Source organism: Chlorocebus sabaeus, chromosome 11 (genome assembly GCF_047675955.1).
Source record: "Chlorocebus sabaeus isolate Y175 chromosome 11, mChlSab1.0.hap1, whole genome shotgun sequence".
In the NCBI taxonomy this organism is placed as follows: domain Eukaryota; kingdom Metazoa; phylum Chordata; class Mammalia; order Primates; family Cercopithecidae; genus Chlorocebus; species Chlorocebus sabaeus.
Genome location: NC_132914.1, coordinates 49,922,351 through 49,943,179, shown reverse-complemented (window position 1 = coordinate 49,943,179; position 20,829 = coordinate 49,922,351). Strand labels below are relative to the sequence as shown.

At 46.1% G+C, this 20,829-nt stretch overlaps 1 pseudogene; it reads right to left on the bottom strand.

The window, feature by feature from the left end:
* Positions 1–14,464: 14,464 nt before the first annotated feature.
* Positions 14,465–16,553, bottom strand: LOC140712817 (keratin, type II cuticular Hb1-like; annotated as a pseudogene).
* Between the last annotated feature and the right edge of the window lie 4,276 nt (positions 16,554–20,829).

Below are 20,829 nucleotides of genomic sequence, written 5' to 3'. Positions count from 1 at the left end.
GGGCGGATCATAAGGTCAGGAGATCGAGACCTGGCTAACACGGGGAAACCTCGTCTCTACTAAAAATACAAAAACAAAATTAGCCAGGCTTGGTGGCAGGTGCCTATAGTCCCACCTATTTGGGAGGCTGAGGCGGGAGAATGGTGTGAACCCGGGAGGCGGAACTTGCAGTGAGCCGAGATAGCACCACCGCACTCCAGCCTGGACAACAAAGCGAAATTCCGTCTCAAAAAAAAAAAACCAGGGGGCGGGAGGCTCAAAAATCTTCTAAAGAATTCCAGTAAGTGAAATAATAGTTACACTTATATAACTTCCTATGCTTTAAGCACTTTACATGCAGCAGTATCTTTTCTCAAACAACCCTCTGATAGTTACTATTCCATTTTGCAGCTAACCTTTGGCTTAGAGGAACTAAGTAGGGAAGAAAATAAGGAAAAATAAAGCCAAGCACAGTGGCTCACACCTGTAATCCCAACACTTTGGGAGGCTGAGGCAGGAGGATTACTTGAGGCCAAGAGTTTGAGACCAGCCTGGGCAACAAGGTGAGACCCCATCTCTACAGAAATTTTTTTTTAATTAGCAGAGTGTGGAGGCATACGACTGTAGTCCCAGCTACTGAGAATCACTTGAGTCCAGGAGGTCGAGGCTGCAGTGAGCTATAATCGTGCCACCGCACTCTAGCCTGGGTGATAGAGCAAGACTTCATATCTACAAAAATAAATTTAAAATTAAATAAGAAGGAAAAAAATGAATCTTCACAATTTAGATCTAGAGGAGGGCAGGACTGAGGCCCAAAAACAGGTGAAGAGTTTGGTCAAGGTAAGAACAAGACTGGGAACAGGATCCAGGCCCTTCCTTCCTTATTCCAGGTTGGTCTGGTTGATCTCTTGCAGCTGAAATCACAGCAGGAAGGACTGCATTTAGACTCCACAAGAGACTTCCAAGGGGTTATGCAGAATGCAACATGCTGATGGTCAAAAACAGGGCCCAATACATCTCAGGACAGGACACACCAACCAGGACCATGCAGCCTCAACCTCATCACATCTACTCTGTGGCAGACCCTGGGGATGGATGAGACCTTCACTGCCCTCCAGGGGCTCAGATAGAGACATGAACACAGCTAAGTTAGCATCTGGCATGTTTGAGTACAACGGAGTGTGAGGCAGGCATGGAGAGCCAACAGAGGACTCACGCCTTATGGTGCCCTTCTGCTGAGAAGCAATGACTGAACCGAGGACAGCCCTCCTCCCTTCAAAAGCCACCCCAACTCACAAAGCTTATAAATGGGCTGGAGAATGACTCTCCATAAATGCACTAGGCAGTTTCCTCCCACCCCAGGCTGGAATGTGGCCCATGGCCAGGGGAGCCTCTCAGGGAATTAGTCTCCAAACCACAAACACTGCTTGTGACCCACATGGCCCTGGCCCAGGAAGAAACTCAAACCTGACCCCAAAGCCCTGGGGATCTTCTGGATTGACATCAGGCAAGTCCAGATTCGGTATTTGAAAAGGGAAAATGTGAGCAACCAGTCCTGAATGACGCAGGTTGCAGAATGTACATCCTAGATCCTGCCTACAATTCCCATGAAGTTCCCTTGTTGACATGATCATCACAGCAGGAGCTGGAGAAAATTGGCCTTGAATCGCACAGAATCTCATGATTCCCTAGCAAAATGCAAGGAGCACAGAGCTGGACTAAAGAATCTTGAAAGAATCTTCAGGCAGCTTGTTTGCATTTGCGAGTGTTGGCAGGTCAGTATTTATCAACCAGGGCTGATGTGTGAGCCCAGTGGGGCCATGCCTCCTACCCCTCAGGAGGGTGGCAGCCTGCCAGCCAAGTTTCAGTCCCATTCCTCTTGCGTGAGACTTTTCTGTTTACACAAGAAGAGGGCTTTTTGGATACCTGTCCTCCGGGCAGGCACCCAGAAAACACAGCAGACACTCTGGCACTAGAGTGCCTTAAAAGGTAAAGCCCAGGCCTCTGGCCAATGACGCACTTTAGCCCCACCCAGGGACATAGAAAGCAGAAACTATTGTTGTATTGATGATGTAACTTCATGCAATAGAAAGGAATGTGGGCTCACTGTATAGAAGCTTCTCTTGGGCCTGTGTGGCAGGTAAAGAACCCAGAAACCCAGCCTTTATCTAGCCACCCCACTCCCCAGACTGGTCTATCTTCCAACCGCCGAAGTTCAATGCCTTGTAAAAACTTGGACCAACTTACACCCTAGATCTGAAGTAGAGACACAGTCGGAGCCTCCATCTGATTTCACAGCCCACATTTTCCTCCACCCCAGTGTGTTGTTCCCCTGCCTGCCACCAGATGATATTAACAGAACTGGGTGGCCCAGTTGTGTGTTAAACCAGAACCCAGGCTTGGGCCACCCAACTATGTTCATATCTCTCTAGCCCCCATCTGCAAGGGCCACCTGTCCTCAAGTGCCTCATCAGGGAGCTAGAAGGCACGGACCCAATCCCCATCCCACCCTTTTCTGTTTCTGCTCGGTTTCCTCATCTATGGCCCACCTCCCTACCCAGAACCTCATCTCCAGGAATCCTAGAGTGTTTTCCTCACCATCCTGTCCCCTGCACCAAGCACTATAAGACCATTCAGTAAGTACGTGTAGAGTGAATGGACGGATGGAGAATGGAATTCTCAGCTCTGCTGACCAGAAGCTATGGGCCCCCGCTAGACCGTTCTGCATGAATGAACCCTTTCTCTCGCTTTCCCCACGGACTCCAGGCTCCCCATCCTAAAGACCCTGGTTCTATAATATCGAATCACCATAGGCTTAAGTCACATAGACCCGCACACCAGGAGGGGAGGAGGTTGCTTCCTGGTATTGTTCTTGCCCTGACCCCTCCACCACAGCCAGGTTTGTCTGCGCTCTGGGAATGGCCTGGAGAATCCAGGTTTAAACGCCTGGCAGCTCAGATCACTGCACAACTGTTTATTGAAGAAAAGTCCCTGGAAAGAAGGGGAGGGGGCAGTTCAGAGGGGCAGGGTTCTTGGTCCAGGTAAGCTGGCCAACCACCTCTACCCAGCGGCACCAGCGTCCAGGCCATCTGCACTGGGGATGGTCATAGTCCCGTAAACTGTGCTCCAACGCCTCACGCCCCGGTGTTGGGGGCAAAAAGAAAAGATGATGTGGGGTCAGCTGTATGGGAGGGGGCATCTGAGACAAGAGGGCTAAGTCTTTAGGGCAGAAGCTGAGGGTTCCTTGTCTTCTCCGGAGCGAGGCGGGAAGGGTTCAACATCTGCGGGAGGCCCAGCAGCTGAAGCCCCCGACACAGCCACAGCCGGGGGAGCCTCAGAGCGCGTAGCCGCCGCCAGGGGCGCTGGTCTCCAGGGCGCCGGAGCCAGCTCCGGCTGGAGCCCGGGGCGGGGACCTGCGAAACGCAGGACCACTGTCCGAGGGAGGAAAGTCCTTGCGTACCCCAACCCCAAGCCCCAGAAGACAGAGTTGCAGACATCTCCTCCAGCGGATAGATACACAGACCCTCCTCCCCACCAGGAGACAGATGTATAAACTCCTCCAAAGGAAGAGGTACACAGACCGCTCCCCAAAGAACAAACCACAGGAACCCGTTCCCCACACACGCAAACACAGAGTCACCCCCGAGAGAAGAAATAGCCCCCGACAAAAGAAAAGGCACAGAGGGAGCTGTCACAGACACAGGAACAGAAACACAGCCCTTCTGCCTTCTTAAGAGGAGGCATGCCAAGGTGTGGACGGGGAAGGAGGGAATAAGGAGAATAAGATAATAAGATCCAACCACGCCAGCCTACTGTTTACTTACTGATGCTCCCTGCCCCAAATCCCAGACCAAGCCTGCGGGAAGGAGGAGGAAGCAGGTGAGTCCATCCGTCTCCTAAGTTTCGTATTCGCATTCCCCAGGACACACACTCTTGACCCTCCCAGACAGCAGTCCTTCCACCCTGCAAGCTCCCTGGCGCGCTCTGATCACTCCTGCCTTAAATTCATATAACTCACTTTTGTTGATGACTCTTTGGAGGAAAGATAAGACCAAAAAAAAAAACTACCCTTTCTTTGGCCTGACTCGATCTTTGATCTTGGAAGGTGAGACCGTGATGGGGACATTTGAAACCTCTAAATGAGACCCCAGAGCAGGTAGCTCCATCGTCTGAAGACTAGTGTTCAGGCCTCACTGAATCACTCTACCTGTGTGTCCCTAAAGCTGTCACTTAACCTCTCTGAAATGTACTGTCCTCATCTGTAAAATGGGGATAATAGGACCTCCCCGCCAGGGTTTTGTGAGGTGTAAAGGAGGTGATCAATGCAATATGCCTGTGGCATGGGGGATCAGTTCCCCCTCCCTCCCCTCAGCCTGGTGACAGCACTTTTCTACCACTGTTGTCTACTGAGTTGAAAGCCAAGCCCCACCTGGTCATGTAACCCCACCTTCCCCAGGCCTGGGGAGAGGGGCAGAGTTGAGAAGAAGGCACTTCACACAGGGACCTTATTCCCACTGGCAAGGCCGTGGTCCCTGCAGCTGTCTCCATGAACAAAGAGGCCCCTGGTCTCTGATACTGGGGCGGATGACTATGGGTCACCCCGTCCCAGGTGCCAAAAGTACACATCAGCTAGGACTTTTTGTTCAAAGGGCTGTACGATGGTGAGGAAAAACTAGCTCTAGAGGAACAAGTCTCTGGATACCCAGGTCATCTCTCTCCACCCTTCCCTGGCTGATGAGGGTGGTGGCTGCCCTGTGCCCCTGCACTCCTCACCACAGCCACGTCTGAAGCACTTCCCAGCTGACCTGTCACCTGCTCTCCTCACCCTCCAGCAGCTTGTGGTAGGAGGCAATCTCAAATCCAGGCCCCGCTTGAGAATCATCAGCTCCCGGTACTCACACAGCTGGTGCGTCACATCCTGCTTAGCTCGCTGCAGTGCAGCCTCCAACCAGGCCAGCTTGCCCTTGGCACTGCCAGAGCCACCCTCCTCCTGCAGAGCTGGTGGGTCCTTGGCTTCCTCTAGTTCACAGGGCCTGGGGGGTGAAGGGCAGACTAAGGACAGAAGGACATTCTTGGCCCTCACTCCTTTCCCCTTAAGGATCCAGACCTTTCTGTGAGGCTGCAGAGCCAATGAGGGATTGGAGATTGTCCAAGGTCTTAAGGAGTGAGCACACCTGTTCCAAAACTTGTGTTTGTGTGTCTGTATGACAAGATACAAAGAACCTGCCCACCTGTCTACTTTCAGGGTGAAGATTTGAAACCAGACATCTAGGATGGCTGAGAGAGAGCCTTTTCCATCTAGTATGGAGAAACTTCTAATATGAGCTAGGATCCAGGAAGCATCCAATGCTCTTTGGCATGTAATGCTGTGGTTATTGTTTCCTAAGGAAAACTAGCGAGAAGAATATCCATTCCTCACAGGAACCTAGAGTTTATAGTCTCCAGGAGGCAAAATATTAAGACCTTGGTGAAGTGTATTTGCTGCTCGGGAAACCAGAACAGCTGTGGCTGGTGGGAGCCTGAACCATGATGGCCTACCCACTCACTCTGCTCCCTCGGAACCTCAGCAGCTTATCCATTCCTGCACAAGGGAGATCTCTCTCCATGAATACCCTTCCAAGCCTGAGACACTTGCATCTGCAGAAAACAAGAAAAGATCAGACACAGAAGCCCTTCCCTCCATGGAGCAAGACCTGAGTCAGGGGGTTGTGAGAGGGCTAGGGGAGGGGTGAGGTAAGAGAGGAGGCTAAGAGAGAATGGGAGAAAGCAAGCATCCTGGGGGACCAGCTCCTTTCTAAGGCTCACAAATACAAATGCCTGCAGAGGCCTGGCTGGAAGCATCAAAAGGTGAAGGCTAAGTATATATCAGGAGTACCCAGTTCCACAAAGACATCCACCCTCCCCCATTTCCTGAAATCACCAGGACCTCTTTTACATTTTCAGACTTGCATTTCTCTACGTTAGCAACATTGACCTAGCACCTTTTCTCTTCTGCAAGGACAATAACATGCAGCCAGGGTGGAGATAAATGGCAAGGGACCCTCTGCCTCACACCCAAAGGATGGGATTGGGAGTGATGGGGACTGCGGCACACCAGGAAGCCTATACCGCATGTGAAGGAGAGAGATGATAGAGGCCTTTCTCCTCTAGCCAAATGTTACCATTTGAGAATCATAATTTAACATTGCCAGATCTTCACATTTTGAAAGAGAACATGGAAAACTGGGTTTCTAGATAATATCTTGCAATTTCTGAAAATGGGTTCAAATTTAATACTAAGTGAGGAAAACAAAATACAGACATAAAAATGAACATACACAAGTAAAAAGATAATAATGTACAAACAAGCATATGTCTTCATACAGATTTACCTACATGTTCATTAGTTACATAAAATGCACAGGGTCCTAGACAAAGGTAAGCATGATATATGCATGCAGCTGCACTGCTGCTTGCTTAGACATTCACTAAGAGAAAGTGTAGCCATTAATCCAAAGGGTAGGTGGCGAGGGGCAGTTGTCATAAATAATGGTCACCATCCCGCCACGGCCACTCTGTTGCCCCCTACTCCCACCTCTCAGCTGACTCTCAGCGCTGCCCATCTCCACAGTCAGCCGCTGGATGGCTTGATTAAGCCTGTTCAGATCCTCCCTGCTGGGCTTCAGGCTCTGCGTGTGTTTCTGCACAGTTGCCTTTAATTCCTCACACTGTAGAGCAGGCGGCAGAGGGGAGCTGTGGTCAGGAGGTGAGGAGGGCAGACAGGGCTGCCCATCCACCTGCTGTCACCAGTGGTCACCTGGCCTCTCTGGGCATCCCTTTCTCCATCTGTGAAACGGGAGTGATCATTTTTCCTATCCCCAAAGGTTGTTGAAAGAACACAATGAGCTTGCCTGGTGCCCATGGGGCCAGAAGATGCCAAAGGAAGCCTGAGCTCAGGCAGGAAGGGTAGCAACGCAGGACAGCGATCTGTTGAGGGGAGCTTTGGGACAGAGATCACATAGGGTTTATCCCAGGAAAGGGAGAGCTAAACTCTAGGAAACTGATTATTGTAGTTTACCACATCTAACCATTTAAATCAGTACAAAAAAAATTTAATGAAATTCAATATTTCCTAATTTAAAAAACACATTTTAAAATCTAGGATTAGGAAGAAATGTCCTTAACTTGAATGCCATTAATCAGAAACCAGGGACAGTGATCTAGATTCCAGCTTTTTCTCCAAACCCAAGGCTGCTAAGGGAAGTGCTGTCTATGAAGTCAGGGGACCCCTTCCCTTCTTGCACCTTGCCCCCATGTGCATTCAATACACGAACAGCCAGGGAACAGTAACTCACACTTGCACAGTGTCTGATGCTTTTCACCAGCTTTTACTCCACCATCTCACTGGGGCCTCACAACCACCCATGAAGTTGGCCAGATGGATGTGACTTTTCCCATTGTCTTTCCTCAGGCAAACTGGGGCACATTCCATCCACCACGTGCAAGAGGGGAGTGAGTGACCCTGCCAGCCAACAGCTGAGTCAGACTGCATTTTGAGCCCGTGCTCTTTGTCTCCACCAAGGTCATACACACCCCCTCAACCCAGAGAGCAAGAACTGTTCACACCAGCCCATTGCAAACTTTCTTCTAGGGCAGATCGAGGGTGGGGGGACAGACCTCAAAACATCATCTCAATCTCTTCTGTGTTCCCACTGCCCCCTTTTTATGCTCCTTTTCCCAAAAGCTGTATGCCCAACAGATCTGGGTGGAGTCCAAGACACCTCATCCCTGTGTGACCAGGGAGCCATGTGTATGAGTCTCACCATAGAGAAAGAACTGTGGTCTCCTCCAAGCCTCTCTTGAGCACCAAAGCCCAGCTCCAACCCAAGAGCTACCAGAATCCTTGCCACTGAGGACTAGGGCCTCTTCTTCCTGGGGGCTCTGTGACCTCACCTCATTACAATCACAGAATTCTGCCCAGGAGGCCTCAGGGGCATAGGGGAAAGGGGACCATACTGTGACCCCAGATGGGAAAATGAAAGTTTCTGGGCTGAAGTGGAACTTAAAGGAAAGTGGAGGAGGGGAAGGCTACCTCAGATGGAGGAAATGTGTGGAGCTGAAGAGCTTAAGCTTACGGATGGGCACTGGGGAGCCACAGAGAGTGTTTGAGCAGAAGAGTGGCCTGACATGAGATGTGATTGTCTAGAAGCAGTGTAGAAGATTGACAGGAGGGCAAGAAATTGAGACTGGGGATGCCAGTCCCAAGACTTAATAGGAAATCTTGGGTAAGGCAATGACTCTAACCTGTAGGAGTGAGTAGGGGCTAGAGAGCACAAGCTACTGTCAGCATTTTCCTTTTGTTTTATAAATTTCTCATACATGCAAAAGAGTATGCAAAACCTACATTTATTGATTTCAGTAGCAACAATAATAAAACAAATCCTTGTGTACCCACCAGTACCTTCAAACCCCCCTGCGGGATTTTTGCTGATCCATCTCTATCCATCTCTAATCCCATCTGATCCCCAAAGTAACCACTGTCCTGAGTTTTTATGTTGGTCATTCTCTTGCTTTTCTTTATTACTATGTAATATGTGTGTATCCCTAAACTAGTGCTGAGTGTTCCTACCTTGGTTTTATATAAACAGAATTACACCTTGTACATTTCTATGACTTGCTTTTTCCTCCTCAACATTCTAGTTTTGGGATTCATCTTTTTGATGCATGTAGTTTTATTTCTCAGTGCTGTATAGTATTCCAAAGTATGAATATATATATATAGATATAGATAGATATACACATATATATATGCATTTTCCTATAGGCAGCACATGTGTTTTTTGTTTTTGTTATAACAAACAATGCTGCCATGAACTTGCTTGTACATATCTGCTGGTGGACCTCAGCAAAAGGTTCTTTGGGGTACTAGTTGTCAAACTGTTTTTTAACCTCAACTTTAAATAAGAAATATATGTTGTATCATGAATCACTATCTACATACAAATATACACACATCTACTGAAATAAGTTTCATGGAAAAATCATTTACTTCTACTATGTGTAAGGCAATCTGATCTAACCAATCACCTTAACACATTCTTTTACTTTCAACTTATGTCCTCATGTTTTAAGTTTATTTCTTATAACTAGCATATTACTTTATTATTTAATAATAGAATGAAAATGAAATACTCATGAACCCACCTACTGATCCCAAAACTAAAACCTTACTATTAATTTACATTTAGTTCCATGCTCCTTCCCTACCCTGTCCTCTACTAACCACCCCGGAGGTAACCACTTCCCTAAAGTTGATAAAATTCCTTTGTTTTTTCTTAGTTTTATCATATACATGTATATGCCTAAATATATATTTGTTTCAGTTTTTTGTTCTTTTTTTATAAAAAGGGTGTCACACAAGGTCTTTTTTTTATTCAACATCATGTAGCTAGTATTCCTCCGTTTATCGTATTAGTATTCCATTCTTAGAGTATTATTGTGTGACTATACCACACTTTAGGTAATTCTATAATTGTTTTGTTTTGTTTCTTTCTCTTACAAAGTTGGTGCTATGAAGATTTTTCTACACGTCCTCTGATGCACATATGTGAGGATTTGTATACAACTACAAACAGAACTTCTGACTCATAAGATGGTCACAATCTTATAAAGGTGTTAACTTTATAAGATAATATAAAATTATTTTCCAAAGTTGTTATAACAATTCACATTTTGCTCAGCAATGTGAAAAAGATTCATATTCTCTTTAATGTGTCTTAATTTCCAACAATTAAATAATTCAATCTCATTTTTGGTGTTACTTTATATTTTCATGATTACTGTTAAAGTTTAATATCTCTTTAAATATCTACTACGTATGTATTTCTTTTTCTTTTGCCTTTATTTTTCTATTGGGTTTTTGCCTTATTCTAAATGACTATATGTGTTCTTTATATTTCTGAGTATTACTATTATATCACTTATATATATCACAAATATTATCAAGTTTACAGCTTATCTTTTCACTTTGTCACCTATTTTGAAAAATAAAGTTGATAGTTTTAATGTAATCTAATTTATCAGTCTTTTATGTTGAGCATTTTATGTGCCTTGTTTAAAAATCCTTCTCTACACCAAGGTCAGAAAAATATTCTCCAATATTTTCTTCTGAAACTCTTAAAGTTTTGCTTTTGATATTTGTAATTTAAATTAATTTGAAACTGATTTTGTGTATAAGAGAGAACGGGGACCTAATTTTATTTTTTACATGTGGTTAACCAATGCATAGTCCTTTTCACTACTGATCTGCCATACCACTTCTATTGTACAACAAAATCATTGATTTATTTACAAATAAATTTAGGGCTATTTTGTTCCATTGGCCAGTTTGTCTATTCTTGTGTGGGTACTATACTTTCTCAATTACTATAACTCTATAATACATTATAATCCCTGAAATAGAGAGTACCTATTTCTTCCTTTTCATCATTCCTTAGCTATTCTTGACCTTCGTTCTTCCCCATAAATTTTAGAATCAACTTGTCAAGAATTGTGTAAATCTTTGTTTGGAATTTGAGTGTAATTGCATTAACTCTGTAGATCAGTTTAAGGATAATTAACATATTTATGATAGTAAAGCTTCCTATCTAAGAACATGGTATATCTCTTCATTTAATTATGTCTTCTTTATCTTTTGTTTCCTATAACATTTTGTATAATGTTTATATTTCTCTAGGTGTAAGTCTTTTGCATATGTGTTAGATTTATTTCTAAATATCTTATGCATTTTAAATCATTGTTTTATCAACTTAATTGAGATATAATTTGCATACAATTGTATCTCAATAAAGCGCACACATTCTAAAAGTACAGTTCAACAAATTTTGACAGATGTATGCTCCAATCTAATCACCACTGAATGAATCTAGTTCATTATTTTTTGTTGCTGAATAATATTTTATTGTATGACTGTATCTCAATTTGTTTATCCATTCATCTACTAGTACACATTTGGATTGTTTCCAATTTGGGGCTATTATAAATAAAGCTTCTATAAAATTCATGTACAAGTCTCTGTATAGATCTGCTTTTCTTTCTTTTGAGGAAATACCCAGGAGTGGAATTGCTGCATCATTTGATAAGTGCATGTTTAACTCCATAAGAAATTGCCAAACTGTTTTCCAAAGCAGCTAAATCATTTTACACTCCATGAAAGTTTCAGCTGATTCACACTTGGTATTGTCAGTCTATTAAAGTCTATTAAATTTTAGCCTTCTAAAGCTAGCAAGAAACAAGGAGGAAAAGAAGACTGGAGAAGGGAAGGGAAGAGCAAGACAGCAAGGGAAGGGGAAGGTTGGAAGATGGCTGGTGAGAGGCTATTCTCTTCGTGGGTTCAGTCGGGCCAGAATCCTCAAACAGGACACGCCCATGGGCTACGTGCCACTCCTCTCAACAGCCTTTCTCAGCTTGGGGGCAGCAGGGGCCAAGGAAGAGGGATTCCCACACAACAAGAAGTAAGAAATGGGAAGCAGAGAACATGGATCAGGGTGGGTCAAGCAGTGGCGCCCCACCACCAGGCTGCACAAGGTCAAGTAGGGCCAGCTGGGACCCTTGCAAGTGTGAGAGGCTGCGCTGGGTGCATCCTCAAGCTCTGCCAACTTAACACTTCCTGCAGCTGCTGACACAGGCCCCATCCCACAGGAGCTGATGCCACAGGTGCAGTTGGCCAAGAGGCCTCCACATGCAACCACACCAAGGAGCTGCTCACATCTACACAGGGACAGCAACGAGAAGTTAAACCCTTTGGTAGGGATGGGAGCTGGTCCCAAAAAGCCCCACCTCCAATCAGCACTGGCTTCCTACCAGCTGGGAGCAGCCAGGAGGATGGCTTCTGCTTACCTCCATCTCCAGGGGTGAAGATGGCATTGCTTCCCTGTAGTCTGGGCCAGGGACTGACACCCTGACTAGGAGTGAGTCCATCTTGGGGTTTAATCTCAATCCCTTCTTCCTTTCCTTTTTTTTTTTTTTTTTTTTTTTTTTTTTTTTTTTTTTGGTATGTGTGTGTGTGTGTGTGTGAGAGAGAGAGAGAGAGATGGAGTCTCACTCTGTCAACCAGGCTGGAGTGCAGTGGCACGATCTCGGCTCACTGCAACCTCCACCTCCCAGGTTCAAGCAATTCTTATGCCCCAGCCTCCCAAGTAGCTGGGATTACAGGCAAGCACCATCATGCCTGGCTAATTTTTTGTATTTTTAGTAGAGACAGGGTTTCACCATGTTGGCCAGGCTGGTCTCAAACTCCTGACCTCAAGTGACCCACCTGCCTCAGCCTCCCAAAGTACTGGGATTACAGGTGTGAACCACCGCACGCAGCCTCAATCCCTTCTTTCCATAAATGTGAGCTCTTACTATATTGCCCAGGCTGGTCTCAAACTCCTAGGCTCAAGCAATCCACCTGCCTCGGCCTCCCAAAGTTCTGGGATTACAAGGGTGAGCCACCATACTCGGCTGAGACCCTGTCTCAAAAGAAAAGAAAAAAAAATCAGGACAACCTCAGGATCTACGACATGTGGATTTGATGACAGCTCATTCAATCCACATGTATTTAAAGAAGATTAAATGAATGTTTTAATCCAGTAAAGTGACTGACATCTTGAACATGGACCAGTATGTTTGGACAGGGAGAGAATAAGAGCTTCCTACCGAAGGGGAGAAATTATAATTTTTTTCAACACACATAAATTTGTATTTGAGACAGACTCCTGCAACAACAGACAGATTAACAAGAGAAAAACAAGCAAGTTTACCAACATGAGCAGCGCACGTCATGGGAGGAGAAAAGTAACAACCAGGGACTCTACACGGACAAAGGGACTGGAGAATGAATGCTGAGATCCAGGTAGGGCACACACAGGCTGTGTGGTTTATGTAATCATTCGTCAGTACTCATGAGGGACTGGTTCCAGGACGCCTGCAAATATCAAAATCTGAAGATGTTCATGTCCCTTATATAAAATGGCATAGTGTTTGCATTTAACCTATACACATCATCCCATACACCTTAAATCACCTCTAGATTACTTATAATATCCAATACAATGTAAATGCTATATGAATAGTTGTTATATTGTATTGTTCAGAGAGTCATGAAAAGAAAAAAAGTCTGTGCATGTTCAGTATAGTTTTTTTCCAAATATTTTCAACCTGCAGTTGGTTGAATCCACAGATTCAGAGGGCCAACTGTATATTCATCTTCAACAAGGAATAATCAATTTTAGAGAAATGACAAGACAAAGAAAAGCAGTTTAAGGCTTCCAAAGATGAGAAAAGGTGGGAAGGTAAATTTATGGGTAAACTAATAGAGTAAAGTCCACCCAGATTCCTCTGGCGCCACCTCTAAGCTCATAATGGTTGTAAGGAGAATTTACATCTTGGCTTTAGGCAGAAAAGCGGAGAGGACAGAAAGACCTTTGTCTTTGTAATTCTCTGTTCTGCTTTTAGGCAAACACAGGGAAAGCAGAGAGCTCCCCTGCATCTTCTTAATTGCTTTTAGCTTGATAAAATATTTATGTCAGGCCAGGCACGGTGGCTCACACCTGTAATCTCAACACTTTCGAAGGCCAAGACAGGTGGATCACTTGAGCTCAGGAGTTCAAGACCAGACTGGGCAACATGGCAAAACCCCATCTGATATGGTTTTGTTGTGTCCCCAACCAAATCTCATCTTGAATTGTAGTTCTATAATCTCTATGTGTCATGGGAGGGACCTGGTGAGAAGTGATTGGATCACTGGAGCAGTATCCCACACGTGGTTCTCATGAAGATGAGTGAGTTCTCATGAGATCTGATGGTTTTATAAGCATCTGGCATCTCCCCTCCTGGCATTTCTACTTCCTGCTGCCTTGTGAAGAAGGTGCCTTGCTTCCCCTTCACCTTCTGCCATGATTGTAAGTTTCCTGAGGCCTCCCCAGGCATGATGAGCTATAAGTTGATTAAACCTCTTTCCTTTATAAATTACCTACTCTCAGGTATGTCTTTAGAGCAGCAAGAGAACGGACTAATACACTACCTCTACGAAAAAGAAAAAGAAAAAAATTAGCCAGGTGTGGTGGTACACACCTATAGATCCAGCTACTCAGGAGGCTGAGGTGGGAGGACGGCTTGAGCCCAGGAGGTCAAGGCTGCAGTGAGCCATGATCACACCACTGCACTCTAGCCTGGATGACACAGTGAGACTTTGTCTCAAAAAAAAAAAGATAAATATTTATGTTAAAGATACATATTTTGAGGTGATGCATTCTGGTTCCTCCACTATGGTGAGGATAATAAGACTGCCACTCTGACAAGTCTGGCATAAGGAATGATTCCACTCAAGACTTGTCGTTTGGCTCCCTCTTTATAACTGTGTAGCTTTAAACGAATGGAACCACTTCTCCCTTGGTATCTCCACCCTCAGAGCTAAAAAATTCTTCCCACTGGCAAACCTCAGAGTCTCCCTTCAGGGCCAGAATTACTCACAGATATTCACAGCATGGATGCCATAACACAGCCTGGTGCAGGAGAGAAAATGTCAGCATTAGCACTGGGCATTAATTCCTGACAATGACACCAGAGGCCATGTGGTCATCAGCTCTGAACTCAGTCAAGCAAGGGGTCACCCAAGCCTCTCCCAGAAGGTGAGTGGAGGGAAGACCTGGGTCTAGCACCCTCAAAGTCCCAGCATCGTCCCAACCCTGTTCCAAAAGAACACAAGTGCCAGGCTCTCCCAGATCCCCCCGGGAAGGGGAGCCTGTGAAAATGCAGCAGGACACACAAGAACTCTCCAACTGTCCCAATAACTCCATACCAGGCAGACTCCCTGACCCCCCCAGTCTCCCTAAGCCTCAGGTTTTTCATCTAATAGAAGAGACAAATATCTTCCTATTTGTCTTTCAGTGTGAGGCACCATTCCATCCTGGCCCCAACCAGTGGTTTCTTGAACCAGTTCCCACCAGCTCACAAGAGCCTATTGTGTACATTTCTAGCCAATTCTACATGAAGTCAGAGCAACAGCCTGAAATCAGCCATGACAGAAGTATATACAACTCTGAAATCAGTAAGTGTTATAAATTAGGGTGTTGTTCATCTCAGAGAACAAGTTCTTGAACATTTACAGACAAACCATTGTCCCTAATAGATCATGCAAGGAGCCTATTGGAAATCGGCCTGTGGACCTCAACTAAGATACCACTCCTTGGACTGCGCTCAATACTGGTAGAGGTCCTAAAAGTGTTCCAAAATGAAAACAGAAGTAGTAGTGAGGGCTGGGTCAGTGATGGTGCTAAAAAGTGGGGTGGGTTTATGCAGATGAGCTCTGGGCCCAGCTGTGCAGGTTGCACCCACCTTTGCTCCTCACCATCTAGAAGTTGGCAAGAAGAGGCAGCCTTCACATCGGGGCCCAGCTTGGAGTTCATCACCTCCTGGTACTCCCTGATCAGGTAGGCCATGTCCTGCTTGACCTTCTACAGGGCGCCCTCCAGCTCGGCCAGCTTGCAGCAGTCGTCACTAAGGGCCACCTCACCCTGCCACTCAGGCTGGGTCACCGCCGCCTCCAGCTTGGAGTTCTGGGGGACCAGAAGAGAACAAGATAGGTTATGGTCTCTCTGTCCATTGCCTGGATATGCCTAGTCTGCCATTCAGCTGGGAGCACCTCAGAAACTGGGCCTCTTGCCTTCATCACCTGGGACTCCCTGACTGACCACAACCAGGGACTCTGCATGGACAAAGGGACTGGAGAATGAATGCTGAGATCCAGGTAGGGCACACATAGGCTGGGTGACAAAGGTTAGGCCATCAGTCTCTCTGGCCTTGGGCACAGATGCCCCATACCTGGCACTTGGCATTCTCCACCTCGGCCGTCAGCCTCTGGATCATGCGGTTCAGCTCCTTGATCTCCGCCTTGCTGTGGCCCATAGTCTCCCCGTGCCTGATCACTGTGGCCTTCACCTCCCCGAACTGGGGGAAGCAGAGATGCTCATGAGGCTCTTTGTGGGATATCCCATCCTTTAGGGATGATTGTGCAGGCTGTGCCGGTGCAGTTGCAGGCTCAGCCTGTGCAACCACACATGGCAGTCCTGCCCCGGCACCCCAACCTGAGAGCTATTGGCCTACTATCCATAGGGATCAGAATCCCCAGACAAAATAAGTCTATCTAATAGGTATCTCACATCCTGCCCTCCCAACTGCCACATCTAGCAGGCAGGTGCCACATCTGGCAGGCAACTGTGGTACCAAGACTCGGCCTCAGCCCAGCTGCAGGTGACAATGTTGTCATACTGTGCCTTGATCTCAGCAATGATGCAGTCCATGTTCAGGTCCTGGCTGTTGTCCAGCTTGACAATCACAGAAGTGTCTGAGATGTGGGATTGGAGAATGGAGATCCCCTACAGCAGGTGGGGGCAGTGACTTAAATTGAGAACATAGCTGTAATTTGAACAAACAGTTGCATTAGGGATGTTGCTGAAGTTGGCCAATAGGTGGACTTTGTAGGTCATGTAAAGATTTGAATTCAACATGACAGATACAACACTCCATCAAGTTACTCTCAGAAGGTTGGGCATGGTGGCCTGCTCCTATAATCTTAGCACTTTGGGAGGCTGAGGCAGGCAGATCATCTGAAGTGAGGAGTTTGTGACCAGCATGGCCAACATGGTGAAATCCCGTCTCTACCAAAAAAATACAAAAATTAGCCAGTGTGGTGGCGCATGCCAGTAATCCCAGCTACTTGGGGGGCTGAGGCATGAGAATTGCTTGAACCCGGGAGACAGAGGTTGCAGTGAGCCAAGATCACACCACTGCACTCCAGCCTGGACAATAGAGACTCTGTCTCAAAAAAAAAAAAAAAAAAAAAAAGTTACTCTCAGAAGCTACTGATTGTGAAATTCTAATTACAACATTATCCTGCCAAGTGAATGAGGAAGGTATAAGCAAGGAAAAATTTAAGGAAGGTAAGAGTTGCATGGCGACTGAGAAGTCTTGATCCATGGTCTTGGGAAAGCTGTCCACATCTAGAATACTGTCTGCTTCTGGGAAGAAATTTCTCCTGTTGGCTTTATCTTAAGGTCTCCAATGGATGTGCAGTTCTAAGAGTCTGAATGGGCCCTTTTGAGTTGTGAGATGTAAACCCAAAGTTCAAGGCCCTGACGTTTTGCTGAAGAGTGGGTGATAAGAAGAACTTGGTATGGTCCCCTCCAATGGGGCTCCATGGCAGTCTTTCTCAGATATAGTCTCCAGATAACCTGATCTCTGAGTTCTAGGTTATGAAGGGTTTGATTGTCCTCAGTGGATAGATCTTGAAAAGCTTCCTTTACCTGGTGAAAATATACTTTGGCGTAATGCATTAAAACCTCGTAGCATTTAGTTATGTCAGAGTTTAGGAGAGTAGAAAATAAATGAGGTTCTATTATTAGGTCATAGGCCTTCCAGTAACTATTTCATAAGGGATCAATCTATGATGTATTACAGCAGTGGTCCCTATTATGGAATTAGACTTCCAGACTCATTTGTTCTCACAACCTGTTTTACTTTAACCCAGTCATGTGATTCAAGAACCAGGACTAATGAGTATATTACAAGACAAGTTTGCACCAAAAGCACAAACAGATTTTCTTGCAAATTGACTTATGCGCCAGGGTACTACAGCACTTTTTTTTTCCTAAGATGGAGTCTTGCTCTGTCGCCCAGGCTGGAGTGCAGTGGCGCAACCTCAGCTCACTGCAACCTCTGCCTCCCAGATTCCAGCGATTCTCCTGCCTCAGCCTCCTGAGTAGCTGGGATTACAGGTGCGTGCCACCACACCCAGGTAATTTTTGTATTTTCAGTAGAGACAGGGTTTTACCATGTTGGTCAGGCTGGTCTCAAACTCCTGACCTCGTGATCCACCCGCCTCAGCCTCCCAAAGTGCTGAGATTACAGGCATGAGCCACCGTGCCCGGCCAGCACTCTTTTAACCTATAATAACTCTACCTCAGATCCTTGGCCAGAAACTGCTAATTCCAACATTCCTAGTTGGAATCAGGAATACATTCGTAGTAATGTATTCATGAACAATAGAACTGAAAAAAGGGTCTTGTGTGCACTTATGGGGTATACTTTTCTTTGTGGAGTTGTAGCCAACCTTACGCTTGGGCAACTCTCATACCTTGAAGGATGGAAAATGATGGACCAATGTAGGTTAGGAATTATAATGGTACCTTTGTTGCTCCATAATCAGTCAGAAACAGAACACTGGTCTGCTCTTCCTAAACTACATGATAGGTTAAAGAGAACATCGTCAGGAGACTTTAACCCTTCCGGATGAGCATGATTTGTTAGATCCCTTTTTCCATAGCTTGGTGTAAACATGAATGAGGCAATGATTTAAAATGTACTTCTCACAGTAGGCTCTATAGCAGATTCCACTGCAAAGGCTATGATTGCACAATAGACTTCAAATATTCTCGCTAAAGTTGTAGATAATAGAATTGCTCTAGATTACCTACAGGCTGAACAGGGAGAAGTCTGTGCAATTGCCAACACTTCTGGTTACATAGAACTATATATATTATTTTAGAAAATTGAGAGACTGACCAAAAGTAGGGGAATTGCTAAACTAGATTTGACCTGAAGAAGTCTCCCTTTGAGTTTTTACATGATGACCCGCAATCCGACTTAGTAGGCAAACAAACTGAAACCTTGTTAGGGTCCACCCAACTGGACTGTTTCTCCCTCCCACAGACCTAAGCCCCAAAGGCCAAAAGTAAAACCCCCCACCCCAAACCCACCTGTAACTGTCTGACCAGAGCCAGCTGTTCCAGGATGTGGTCAAGACGTCTACCTTACACAACAGAACTGGCAAGAAAAACATCTACAAGAAGCAGTCAGACACCTGGCACAAAGGACCCCCCGCTCTGTTTTCTTTTTCCTTCACCCTAACCCAGCTCTACGCCCTATAAAACCTTGCAATAGCCTATAAGTGGGACTGCCTCCTCTGCTCTTGTCAGGAGGTAGCCTGGCAGGACTGACAATAAATCAACTTGCCTGAACTTGGTTCTATTGGCCTCATTCCTTTCTCGGCTGTCCTTCCAATTATCCCTTACAAACCTAACTTCAGAGTTATCCTTTGTAACAAATAACTGAGTCTCAGTCAATCACGGTAACCGAGCTTGAGTCAATCACAGGCAGCCAAATGTTCACAAACACCAGCTGTAAACAATCCAGCTGTTTCTGTACCTCACTTCTGTTTTCCATGTGTCACTTTCTGTTTTCTGTCCGTAAGTATTGTGGGACCACAGTGCAGCCAGAGTTCCTCTGATCAGTTCTAAGGGCTGCCCAATTCTAAAATTGCATATAAAATCCAACTAAGATATTTAAACTAAATTTGTTGAAGTTTTGAAATTTGGCATCTTTCTTCCACAAGCTCTCTGTATCTGAACTGTCAGAGACTTTCTGGGCCTGGGGTTCCTGTGTCTGTCTGTCTGTCTGTCTGTCTGTCTGTCTGTCTGTGTGCCTCTCCCATCAGACTGGGACCTCAGGCAGGCAGAGACTTGCCTGGCCCTGATTCTTTCCTCAGTGCCCAGTCCCGGCTGTGCACATGGTGGGGGTTCAGGAAGGGTTTGATCCAGGACACCCACCTTGTGGAGGAAGGCAACAAACCTGCTGTTGAGGCACTTGATCTTCTCCTTCTCCTCCTGCTTTATGCACTATGCAATTTCCATGTCGAGGGGCATGAGGAGGCTCTCATTGACCAACACAATGGTGATGCAGGCAGTGCTGGACCCACATGTGCTGCCAGAGTGGTAGCTGAATCTGTGTCCACAGGAACCAGTGCCAAAGCCCCCCGTGAGGCCACGGTAGCAGGCGCTGGCCGTGATGCAGCAGCAAACAGACCACGGCCCCCAGGGCAAGATGCAGCTGAGAGCTGGGTCATAACCATATCTCTGAGTGGTTGCACAGGACCTGGATTTGCAGACTCTGCTCGGGAGCCTAGGCAAGACAATCTACAAGTCATGGTGACTCTCTGCTGGTGGACAAGAAGCCAGAGGAAGAAGAAAAGGACTCTGACCTCTCCCTCACTGCTAGCACCTTTTACAAACCTGGGCACCTGGGTCTGTCTGCCTCCCCACGTGGAGAGGCCATATTGTCACCTTTATGAGCCTGGGAAATTTCACAGTCATTTCTCCTCCCTCCTGGGGTAACATCATCAATATGGGACTTTGGAAAATCCTACACTCAGGCAATTCTGAAACGTTGGCAGCATTTCTTCCACAGCTGAGGGCTGACAGTGCCCAGGAGTCAAGGTCAACCAACACCTGTGAACTCCACAGTTTGTGAGGTAATCGTGGAGCCGGGGGGAAGCCAGGTTGGGACACTTCCTTTCAGGTGGTTAGCTGAGCTCACAACCTCACAGTTTTTCAGTTTGGGCCATCAGGTGAGCTGTAACCAGGGACAAAGGACAGGCCATCCTCACTCCGGGTGGTGAGTCCTGGCTCCTTCAAGTGGAAGAGCCTTCCAGGTTCTCCCCAGGCAGGGCCCCAGGGTTGAGTCCTAAAGGCAGCCTGTGACACCTGCCTCCTAGCATGGCCAGTAGGAGATTGTGCCTACCTCTACCAAAACATGGAAGAGTTAACCACACAACCAAAAAAGTTTTGTCCAGCTCTTCTTGCCACAGGAGCCACGAAGTGGGTATGTGGGGGTTCAGTCAGGCTGATGGGAAAAATTTTAGTTATAATAGCCACAAAGCCTCTTGGAAGGCCTGAGAGTTGGCATAACTTCAGTAATCGATCTGGCTGAAGGCAGTCTAGTCCCTTTACCTTAAGTTAAATAGATTAAAAGTAAATACAAAGGAATGTGGGGGAG